Here is a 12,120-nt window from a genome sequence, read left to right as displayed (position 1 = left end):
TCCTGTTTGTTTATTTATATCTAGTATCTGACACTCTTCTATTTCTCAGCTTTTTTTGCTTTTTCCTGGAAAGTCTTGCCCCATCTTGTTGCCTTTGCAGTGAGTGTTCTCCCTGTCAGGACTGCTTTTTCTCCTGTTAACATCCTACCCTGTTCCCAGGCCTGACTCTATCCCCTCCATTATGAAACCAGCTGACTGCTTTAGTCCATATTAATCTCTTCTATTTTTAGACTATTGTATTCAGCAACATAGTTTAACACTTAATTCACCCCTACTTGTTTCATTTATGTCTTTTTAACCTCCTGTGCTTGTTTCTTAGTTTAATTTTTTGAGGCAGGATCTGGAGCTCACTGTATTGCTCAGGCTGGCTTCAAACTCAATCCTGTCTCAGCCTCTCAAGGGCTAGGATTACAGGTGGGAGCCATCACACCTGCCTTTTTCTCCCTCCTGAGTTAGACTTCAGAGTTCTTAAATGTAACGACAATGTCTTTTACATTTTGTAGCTTATACATTACCAGTAAGTTGCTGACTATCAGTGTGTCAGTAAAGATGTGTGGCATACATCCACTTTTTTTTTGGTCGGTTGCGGGGCTTGCACTCTGGGCTTGGGCGCTGTCCCTGCGCAGTTAAGCCAACATATTTTTAATGATTGTGGGAAGCTAGCACATGACCACATCTCTATTACTGTCTCTGAAACTGAGTTCAAATAAAATAATTGCAAAGTTTGTGGCAAAAATACCAAGAGATTGAATGAGAACACCTGAGGATAAAGTTAGAGTATGGAGGATTGATGCAATAAATGTAAAATGTAAAAAAACAAAAAACAAAACTGTTAAAAAAATTAGTAAGGGCCTGGGAGTATGGCTCAGTGGTAGCATGCTTGCCTAGCATGCATGAAGTCCTGAGTTTGATTCTTCAGTACCACATAAACAGAAAAAGCCAGAAGTGGCGCTGTGGCTCAAGTGGTAGAATGCTAGCCTGGAGCACAAAGAAGCTCAAGGACGGTGCCTAGGCCCTAAGTTCAAGCCCCAGGACTAGGAGAAAAATATCAGTAAGACTTTTAGGAGGGAGGTGTGGCTCAGGTACCAGCCAAGTAAGTAAGCCAAGTGAAAGCGAGGAGGTCCTGAGTTCAAGCCCCTTTTAAAAGACAATTTAGAAGGAAAAATAATAGAAGTTTTCCTGAGCTAAAAGAGAACAAATGGAAAAGATTATTTGGATGAGTTCACTGTGTTTCTGGCAAGATTAAGGCAAAAGGGCACTAAGACAAATTCTGATAAAATTCTTAGTTGCCTGTGGCCTGTTGCCTGTATTGATAATGTTGTGCATGGCTTGTGAGTGATGTTGTAAATATCCAAAGGGCTCTTGGCAGATAGTCTGAAATGAGGAACAATTTTTATTTTTTATTTTTGCTAGTCCTGGGTCTTGAACTGAGGGCCTGGGCACTGTCCTTGAACTTCTTTTGCTCAAGGCTAACTTGACCCACAGACCCACTTCCAACTTTTTCTGGCTTATGTGGTACTGAGGAATCGAACCAAGGGCTTCATGCATGATAAGCAAGCACTCTACCACTAAGCCACATTTTTGCTAGCCCCAAGGAACAATTTTAAGGTAAGTTGGTTGAGGAGTTCATAGAACGTAAGGAATCCTGAGTTTCTTGATGAGTGTTGGTGATTCATGCCTGTAATCCTATGTACTCAGTAGGCTGAAATCTGAGGGGTCAAGGCTTAAAGTCAGACCCAGAAAAGTCTATGAAACATACTTTATCTTCAATTAACCACTGAAAGGTAGGAAGTGAAGGTGTGGTTTAAGTGAAAAAGGTAAGGGACAGTGACCAGGCCCTCAGTTCAAGCCCTAGTACTGACACAAAAAAGAAAAAATCCCAAACTTCTTGTTTTATTCTTCCAAGAGGAACATTCTGGGTCCAGATAATTATAGCAGCCAGCGAAGGAAAGATATCTAAAGGAAGCCCCTCTCCCCCACTTTTTTTTTTTTTTTTGTCAGTCGTGGGGCTTGAACTCTGAGCTTGGGTGCTGTTGCTGTGCTCTTCAGTTCAAGGTGAGTGCTCTACCGCTTGAACCACGGCGCCACTTCCCGTTTTCTAGTGGTTTATTGGAGATAAGAGTCTCACGGACTTTCCTGCCCGGGCTGGCTTTGAACCGTGATCCTCAGATCTCAGCCTCCTGAGTAGCTAGGATTGCAAGCGTGAGCCACCAGTGCCCAGCTTTCACTCAGGGCCTGGGCATTGTCTCTGACCTTTTTTACTCAAAACTAGTACTCTATCCCTTGAGCCACAGATCCACTTTTGATGTCTTGGTGGTTAATTGGAAATAAAGAGTCTCATGGATTTTCTTGACTGGGTTGGCTTTGAATTGTAGTCTCAGATCTCAGTCTCTTAAGTAACTAGGATTACAGGTGTGAGCCATCAGTACCCATCCTACTCCCTTTTTATTGGTGTTCCTGGGTCCTCACACTAACTGGACACTTTGTTAGTTGAGCTAGGTCCCCCAATCCTTTTCTTTCAATTTTTCATGTAGTGTCTCTCCATAACTCTACTTATCCTTAAATTGGAATCTATCTTCAGCTTCTAAGTAGCTAAAATTACAGACATGCACTACTACACTTGACTTAAAAGATCCATTTTAATGTGCATAGAACAGTTAATGATGGGTAGTTAGAGCAGAGAGATGATAAATTGATAACTGACACACCCTTGATTGCTTTTTTCTTTTTTATAATTTTTATTATTGTTATTAAGTGACTACATAATTTCACAAATTTCACAGTATTTGTGAGATAGTGATACTTAAAGTCACATACACGTTCAAACCTTCATGGGGCATATTGTCTTTATCGTGGTCTACAAAGTTTATGAGTTCTATGGATTGCTCTCTTTTCTTAAATCCAGTTCTGCATGTCAGGTCCATCTGAAGCTGTCTTGAGAATATATCCTAAGTCTGCTTCAGCCCATCAGTAATTGCAGCTAATCATCGCCTTGCTTGTGTTACCATATCTCTTGCTTCTGGAATGCCTTACCTGACATTTCTGCTTTCTTTCTTTCTTTCTTTTTTTTTTTTTTAACATTTACTCAGTGAAAACCTCTTTTATTCATGTTTCAGTACAAATCTCAAGTCCAAAGTAATGAATGACTCAATTACACAATTTATATTGGAAGATGTTCATTTATAGAATTCATTTGTAACATTGTTCATGATAGATCCTCTAATTTTTTTTTTTTTTTTGCTGGTCATGTAGCTTGAACTCTGGGCCTGGGCACTGTTCTGAGCTCTTCAGCTGAAGGCGAGCACTCTACTGCTTGAGCCATAGCACTCACTTCCAGCTTTTTCTGTGTATGTGATACTGAGGAATCGAACCCAGGGCCTCATGCATGCAAGGCATCTGCTTTCTTCTCTAAACAATATTTCACCAAATAGCTGGAAAACCTTTTAAAGTGCAAAGCAGATCATGTTGTTTACCTGTTTTTTTAATAAGACCCAAGCCCTTTAGCATGGCCTTGGAGGCCTACACAGTCCTGTTTGTTGCCCTTACGTGGTTTCTCCTACACTGCTGACCCATTTTCTTCCTTCTTTTCCTTCCTTTTCTCTCCTCTCTTCTCTCATTCTTCCTTTCCATTTTCTTTTATCTTGTTATTTTTATTTATTTTTTGAAGGTAAATAGAATTGGTTTATCTGAAACTGAAAGAAGTAGCAGAAACTATGAGGAGGAGTCTAAAGAGGAGTCCTAGCCGGGTGCCGGTGGCTCACGCCTGTAATCCTAGCTACTCAGGAGGCTGAGATCTGAGGATTGCGGTTCAAAGCCAGCCCGGGCAGGAAAGTCTGTGAGACTTTTACCTCCAAAAAAACCACTAGAAAACTGGAAGTGACACTGTGGCTCAAGTGGTGGAGCATTCACCTTGAGCTAAAGAGCTGAGGGACAGCGCCCAAGCCGAGTTCAAGCCCCACGACCGACCAAAAAAAAAAAAAAGGAATCCTTCCTCTTTCTTTCTTTCTTTGTTTTTTTGAGGGTCCGGGCCTTTAACATGGGGCCTAGGTATTGGTCTATCCCTGAGCTTCCTTTGCTCAAAGACAGTGCTCTACCATTTGAGCCACTGCTCGACTTCCAGCTTTTTTGATAATTTATTGGGGATAAGAGTCTAACAGACTTTCCTGCCCGGTCTGGCTTTGAATCTCCATTTTCAGGTATCAGCCTCCTCAGTAGTATGATTACAAGCATAATCCATCAGTGCCTGGCTCCACTTCTTCCTTTTATTTGTTTAGCTGATATTTATTGAGTGTCGGTGATAGAACAGAGATTCACAAAGTTCCTGGCCTTAGGGAGCTTACAACCAACCTGTAGGAATCAGGACAGAAAACAGTGTATCTCTTAGTGGAGAAAAAAGCATAGAGGCATAGAAAATACTGGGACAGGATTAATGATAATGTTTTAAAGTCGTCAGGGAAGGCTTCAATGTAAGATAATATTTGGACAAAATCTTCAGAGTGATGAGGCTTCCTGTTTCTTGAAGTTACCAGGCTGTGGTTGATAGATTCTAGGTTTGCCCTTGGCTTTCTTCTGCCTGGAATGTTTTGTCGCAAGATCTGTGCTTGGCTAACTTAAAGTTAATTCTTAGAGATTCCTTCCCTGGTCCCCAAGTTTAAATTAGCAACTTCTTCCTTCATTCTCCATCTCAGACTTTTTTCCTGTCTTAAAGTTTCTAATTAATACCACCATTTGAAATGATCTTGTTCATGTATTTATTGTTCATTATTGAATTTTCCCAGTAAAATAGTAGTACAAGTGCAGAGAGAGAGCTTGCTATCATGTTCTCCGCTGTCTCTCAGGGTGTAGAATATGCCCTAAATAGATTTGTTCAAGTGAATGAGTGGACATTGCAGGGAGGAGATTCTAATGGTTTCCTTCGGTGGTGGCAGCTTTGAAGATTCAAGTTTTGTCCTGGGGTCTGTTTCAGTAAGGGACCCCTGTGGAAGCTAGCCACAGCAGGAATATGAAAGCCTCTGTATTTTTGGGGTAGTTTCTTCCTTCACCTGTTTATGTGCCCTCTGATCCTATTTGTGATTTTTGCAATTGGATGATGTGTGACAACTTTCCATTTCATCAGCCTGCTTGGCTGCTTTGCTTACTCAGTTCGGATGATATTTACTATGCAAATACTGTTGGCACTCACTGCTCTAGGCCTCCTGGCATGAGAGCTGGCACCATACCATGCTCTCTGCAGAGGGGAATTCTCACTTTTTGTTGTTCTTTATACTTTGCTTACCTGTAGATTCTTTTTCTTTCTGCATTAACCAATGTATCACCCACAAGATCTATTCTCTGACATAAGTTGCTTGGATGGATTTTCTGTAGACTACACATTGTCAGCAACCTTCATTTTGGTTTAACTGGTTCTAGCTGGAATAAAACTAAATATTTTACATTCTAGCTTTTCCAACATTTTTTCTTAGCTCTCTCAATATCTTTTGCAGCATGCTTGAAAATCAGAGGAATGAAATATTCAGCCATATGGTACATACTGGGTTTGCTGAACTAAGTCAGACCTTTGGTCAATTTATTCTAGCATATACAAACAGTGTGGTGACTTCCAGAGTCATTCATGGGCGTCCGTAATATGTCCAGGTGGACACAGAATATTTGTCTCTGAAGTTCTCCAGCATTCCTCACAGGTGCCTATTGACTACCCATGTCAAAGATAATGTTTCAACACCAAATTTATTATAATTGCACGTATAGATCAAACAATCTCAAAATGTCCATTTAGTTGGCATTCTGTCTTGAATTTTAAGTTTCTTTATGTGTCTGATAAGTAGCACTTGGAACATCTTAATAATTAAGATAGTTCTGTGCTGGGTGCTGGTGGCTCACTCCTGTAATCCTAGCTACTCAGGAGGCTGAGATCTGAGGATCGTGGTTCAAAGCAGGCCTGGGCAGGAACATCTGTGAGACTCTTCAATAAACCATCATCAGTGGTGCCTGCCTATAAACCCAGTGCTCAAAAGACTGCAGATAGAGGGTCTCCTTGGAGGGCATTGAGCTACTTAGTGACATTCTGTCTCAAAAAAAAAAAAAAAAAAAGATTATCCTATACCAGCAAAAGACTGAAAAAACATTAGTTTACTGGGATCATCATGGTCAGAAATAAATTGTTCAGGATCCTGAATTTGATGGTCTTCAACTTTTCTTTAAAATTATAAAGTGCTTTTCATTAGCAGTACAGTTTCCCCCTTTCATTGATCCCTTTTCCTTTCTTTGTGTTTAGATTTAGATGCCTCAGTTTTCTCCTATATAAATGAGGATGGTGATAATATTTACCTAATAGGATTGATTTGAGGTCTGAGTTCATGGAAAAGTATAGTGACTGAAATATATGTCTGCTACACTGGGAACAATATAAGTATATTATTAGGGCTGGGAAGGTGGCTCAGTGGTAGAGCGCTTGCCTTGCATGCATGAGGCCCTGGGTTCCATTCCTCAGCACCACATAAGCAAAAAGAAAATATGCCGGAAGTGGCTCTGTGGCTCAAGTGGTAGAGCGCTAGCCTTGAGCTGAAGAGCTGAGGGACAGTGCCCAGGCCCAGAGTTCAGGCCCCATGACCGGACCAAAAAAAAAAAAAAAAGTGTATTATTATTTTTGCAGTATTATTTTATTTCCAACTTTCTTTCTTTCTTTTTTTTTTTTTTGGTTCAGTTATGGGGCCTGAACTCTGGGCCTGGGCACTGTCCCTCAGCTCTTCAGCTCAAGGCTAGCGCTCTACCACTTGAGCCACAGAGCCACTTCTGGCATATTTTCTTTTTGCTTATGTGGTGCTGAGGAATTGAACCCAGGGCCTCATGCATGCAAGGCAAGCGCTCTACCACTGAGCCATCTTCTCCTTCCTTATTTCCAACTTTCATTGTCATAGAACTTATGATTAATAAATGTAAATATCTGCACTGGGCATAGAGAACTAGATTTGGGTCTAACATTAGTCCAGACAGCTGTATTTATATTTATTTATTTATTTATTTGTCAGTTGTGGGGCCTGGACTCTGGGCCTGGGTACTGTCCCTCAGCTCTTCAGCTTAAGGCTAGCACTCTAGCACTTGAGCCACAGTGCCACTTCCAGCTTTTTCTGCTTATGTGGTGCTGAGGAATTGAACCCAGGGCCTCATACATGCAAGGCAAGCACTCTACCACTGAGCCACCTTCCCAGCCCCAAAGAGCTGTATTTAAAGCCACGAGAATAAGTGAAAGAGGGCCTGAAGTAAAAGTCTCTCAGAGGTTCTGGGGAATGCTGGTAGCATGGTAGAGGGAAGAATGCCTGCAGAGACATGGCTGGAAGCTTATCAAGAAAGCCAGAGAAGGAAAATGGAATTTGAGGGCTAGGAACATATAAAAGAGAAAGTGATTAAATGTTGCTGCAAACACCAAAGTAGTAAGGATTAACATGTATTCATTGGACTTAGCTACAAGGTGATTAATGAACTAGGTAGTTTTAATGTAATGGTATAAGGATCAGAAGCCAGCTAATGATAAAAAAATGAGGAAATGAGAGGAGGTGAATGAATTTGGAAAACCAATTTTTAGTAAGTTTGACAATAGGAGGAGAGCAGGACATAGCAGCAGTTTTTGGTTTTTGGGGTTTTTTTTTGACCAGTCTTGGGGCTTGAACTCCTCAGGGCAGAGCACTGTCCATAAGCTTCTTTTGCTCAAGGCTAGCACTCTACCACTTGAGCAACAGCACCACTTCTGGTCTATTCTGTGTATGTGGTACTGAGAAATGGAACCCAGGGCTTCATGCATGCTAGTCAAGTGCTCTACCATTAAGCCATATTCCCAGCCCCATAGCAATAGTTTTTTTTTTATAGTTCTTAGGGAAGATAGGATGTTGCAAATAGTTTCTTCTCCCCTTCTTCTGTTCATTTTTTTTTTCCATGCCAGTACTGTGGTTTGACCTCAAGGCCTCACACTCACTGATCTTTGCTCATAGCTAGTGCTCTACACTTGAGCCATGCCTTTGGCTTTTGTTGGTTAATTGGAGATAAGAGTTAGTTGGACTTGTGTGTCTAGGCTAGCTTTCAATTGAACTCCTCAGATCTCAGCCTCCTGAGTATTACCAGAGAATTACAGGCATTAGTTACTGTTACCTGGCAGCACTGTTGATATCTTGAGAGCATCAGCCAGGACATTCATCCCCACCATTATGGCAGCATGGAAAGGTGGTGGAAAGAACAACTCTTAAACTTTTATTCTGTCAGTCTTCTAAAGAGGGTTTGTAGCAATACTATAGGATAAGTGTGGTATGTCTTCTACAACCCTTTTAAAATGAAGTCTGGGGAAAATTAGTGCCATATCAAAATATGCATATATTTTAATGCAGAATTGAAGATCTAAGATAAAATGCAATCTAAAGTTTAAAATTTGTGAAGAATAAATTTTGCTCTACTGGTTGACATCTTTATGCTGTGCATCCTCTAAGCCTTCTAGCCCTTGCCTCTTCCCCCTCTCCCCCTTTGTTTTATAGAAAGAATTCAAAGAATGTTCTTATAGGCCAGGGAGAATTACTGAAGAATTGCAATTAAGAGTGTATGACATCTTCATTTGGTAGAAATCACTCTGGGGAAGGATAGTTTCAGGCTCCTGTGTCACAAACCAAAGGGACACCATTTACATAGAGTACAATGCGAAATAGTCCTAAATAGGCTACTAAAATGAGAAAATGAGTAGTCTCTGCAGTACAATTAGGGAAGATGTGATAAAAAGGCATTTAAAGAGGCAGAGTTGATGAGACTAATGTGGAGAAGCAGGAGATCACATGGATGTATAAATGTGTAGAGGGAATCTAGTGGGTTTAATCTCTGGTGGCTTTTTTATGATACTATTACTGGGACTTGTTCTCAGAGCTTGTGCTCTTGCTCAACTTGTTTGCTCAGGGCTGATACTCTGCCACTTGACTTACACCTCTAATGTGGCATTTTGCTGTTCAATTTGGAGATAGAGTGTCAAGGACTTTTCTGCCCAGGCTGGCTTCGAACCTCAGTCCTCCAGGTCTGAGCCCCCTGAGTAGCTAGCATTATAGATATGAGCCACCAGTACCTGGTTTGGTCTCTGGCTTCTTGACTAAGAGACCATTATTTCCTAATGTAAAGGAGAAGGAATAGGAGATGGCTGAGATACAATTTCACTGAATCTGGGAATGCGAGGATGGAGGTCTGTAGCAGGCGGTGTTCTTCAGATCTACATTGAACATTCCTCAGTATGTCTCACTGATAATAGAAGCCATGGCCTAGTTGAGGTCCAAAAGAGCAGGGAGAAGAGACTAAATAGACTGCTGGCGGGTACTGTTATTTAATAAGATGCTGCAAAAAGGAACCTGAAAAAGAGAGTGATCAAAGAGAGGAAAAAGAACAAAGCAACAGGGAATTTCCTAATTGTGTATTATTGTAGAGTTTAAGATACGGACTGAGAAAATGTCACTGAGATTTACAAGAAGAGAGGGGTTGTTAGTGGTGACCTTTGTGTGAACTTTTTTTTTTTTTTTGGTTGGTCGTGGGGCTTGAACCCTGGGTCTGGGCATTGTCCTTCAGCTCTTCAGCTCAAGGCTAGTGCTCTATCACTTGAGTCACAGCACCACTCCCAGTCTTCTGGTGGTTAATTGGAGATAAGAGTCTCATAGACTTTCCTGCTTGGGCTGGCTTTGACCGTGATCCTTAGATCTCAGCCTCCTGAGTAGCTAGGATTACAGGCATGAGCCACTGGTGCCCGGCTTCGTGAACTCTAGTAGTAGCACTAGGAGCAGAATAGTGTGGGAGACTGTACCCTACGGGTTTTCTATGTGCTTCCTATGGGAATGCAAGGCAGAGGGGAAGTAGAGGTAGGTACTGTCCTATCAAGCCTAGTTGTGTGAAGTGAAGAAAAGAAAAGCAAACAAACAAAAGGTAGCTAGGATGCTTGTACATTTGTCTGTCTTTGTGTCTCTTGTTTCATTCACTGCTATATTTCTAGGGTTGAAAAGAGGTGCTTGGTACGTATGTGACAGTTGAATTAATGGATTCTGTTAAGGGGAGACTTGAGTATGTTCACTTGTGGGGTAGAGGGGCAAGGGTCTTGGAGAGTAGGTGTTGTGGAGTAGGCCTTCCTTAAAGTTGGAGAGCCCAGCACTGCTAGAATGCTTATCTGGATATCAGGAGTGACTGCTTTTCTGTTAAAATGGAAGGGAAGGAGGAAGGCAGATATTTATAGATGGTGGAGGAGGAAGTTGAAAGACTTCTCTCTTGATGGCCTTATGTGAGTATTCTTTCCGTTAAAAATAGAGTGAGTGTATGTATCTTTGGAAAATGCTTTGTGAAGACATTAAAAAAAATACCCACCCTCGTTTAAATGAGTCGGCTTGCTTGGAAAGTCATAGCCATCTAACTGTAGGCCTGCCCATGGTTGTGATCATGACGTAAAGGGGAGGTGAGGTCAGGATGAGTAGGTCTTTCACCTCAGACCTGAATGTTGGGCATGGCTGTGAGCTGACAGGGGATAGACACACCTGTGTGCACCCTAGCTGTTCTGCCCTGGAGTAGTAGAATTCAGTCCTTGGGCTTCTATGGAAGTGGGGGAAGAAAGGGTATACAAGAAGCTCACATTTTCCTTTGTAAGAGAATGAACAGGCCTTGAGTGAAATCACTCCTTGTTACCAGATCCTTATCCTTGAGTCTTCCTCAGGCTTCTTTCCAATGATGTGTTTCTGATTCATTCCACAGGAAACTGCTTTCCCAACTTTGCCCAACCTGTTTCTCAAAAAAGTGTCTCTATTTAGAGGTAAAGGTAGTAGGAGAAAAAGGACGTGACAGTGCCACAATGAGTAATAAAAATCCAAGTCATACAGACCACATTCGTCTATCACATTGTGTAAGAGAACATTAAAGAGAATTCTACGTTTTCAGTTTAATCAAATTCAAGACTCTGTTAGGTCCTGGTAGCTCATGCCTGTAATCCTAGCTATAAGAAAAGAAAAAGAGCAGAAAGACAAACTCAACAGATTTTATTTGGGAGGAAAACTTGAAAGGGCAATCAAGTCCCCCAACGAGGATCCCTTTAAATATTAGGCAGAGAAAGTTGGGGCAGATGGACTTGGGGTGAGGTGGAGGTGGGATAGGTGAGGAGTTTCAAGGTCTCAATAGCATCTGTGTCCACCAGGGGCTTAAGCACCAGATGTGGCCTTGGTCTCAGGCTTTCTTCCAAGATAGCAGGGGAAAGGGAGATGATTGTCCTGGGCGGGGGGGGGGGGGGGGGGGGGAGGGGGGGGGGAATGGGGGTGGATGGGTGTCTATAGCAAGGACAGTTCTAAGATATGGCTGTCAGGGGGAAAGGTGAGTGCTTTCAGTTGAAGTTATTTTTCCATCACTAGTGACTCAGGAGGCTGAGATCTGAAGATCAAGGTTCAAAGTCAGACTGGGCAGTAAAGTCCATTGAGAATCCCCCCCCTCCCCAACCTGCCCCCCCCCCCCCCCCTTTGGTTGTGGGGCTTGAACTCTGGGCCTGGGTGCTGTCCCTGAGCTCTTCAGCTCAAGGTGAGCACTCTACCACTTTGAGCCACAGCACCACTTTCAGTTTTCTGGTGGTTAATTAATTGGAGGTAAGAGTCTCATGGACTCTCAATGGAGTCCAGGCTGGCTTTGAACCACGATCCTCAGATCTCAGCCTCCTAAGTAGCTAGGATTACAGGTGTGAGCCACCAGCATCCAGCCCATTGAGACCTTATCTCTAGTTAACAACCAAAAAGTTGGGAGTTGTGGCTCAAGTGGTAGAGTGTTAGTCTGGAGTGGAAAAGTTAAGAGACAGTACCCAGGTTGTAAGTTCAAACTTGGTCTGGCATGTTCTCTCTCTCCTCTCCTCTCTTCCCCCCTCTCCCCTCTCTCCTCTCTCTCCACCCTATTTCTCTAGAACTTTTTGAAAGTTTGGAGAAGAGAGTAGTAAGGATGGGTTTACAATCTGTTCGACTTGAGTTAAGACTGAAAACAAGCTGGTTGTTTTCTCATGTTGTCATCTGCATCAGCCAGCATTAGGAACCAACTTCTGGCAATTAAGCTATACAAGGCAGGGTAGAGTTGGATGTGAGCTCTGGCTTCTTCTGT

The sequence above is a fragment of the Dipodomys spectabilis genome, unplaced genomic scaffold (assembly GCF_019054845.1).
Source record: "Dipodomys spectabilis isolate Male_0828 unplaced genomic scaffold, ASM1905484v1 ptg000039l, whole genome shotgun sequence".
Lineage (NCBI taxonomy): Eukaryota > Metazoa > Chordata > Mammalia > Rodentia > Heteromyidae > Dipodomys > Dipodomys spectabilis.
Note: the sequence above shows the minus strand (reverse complement) of the source record.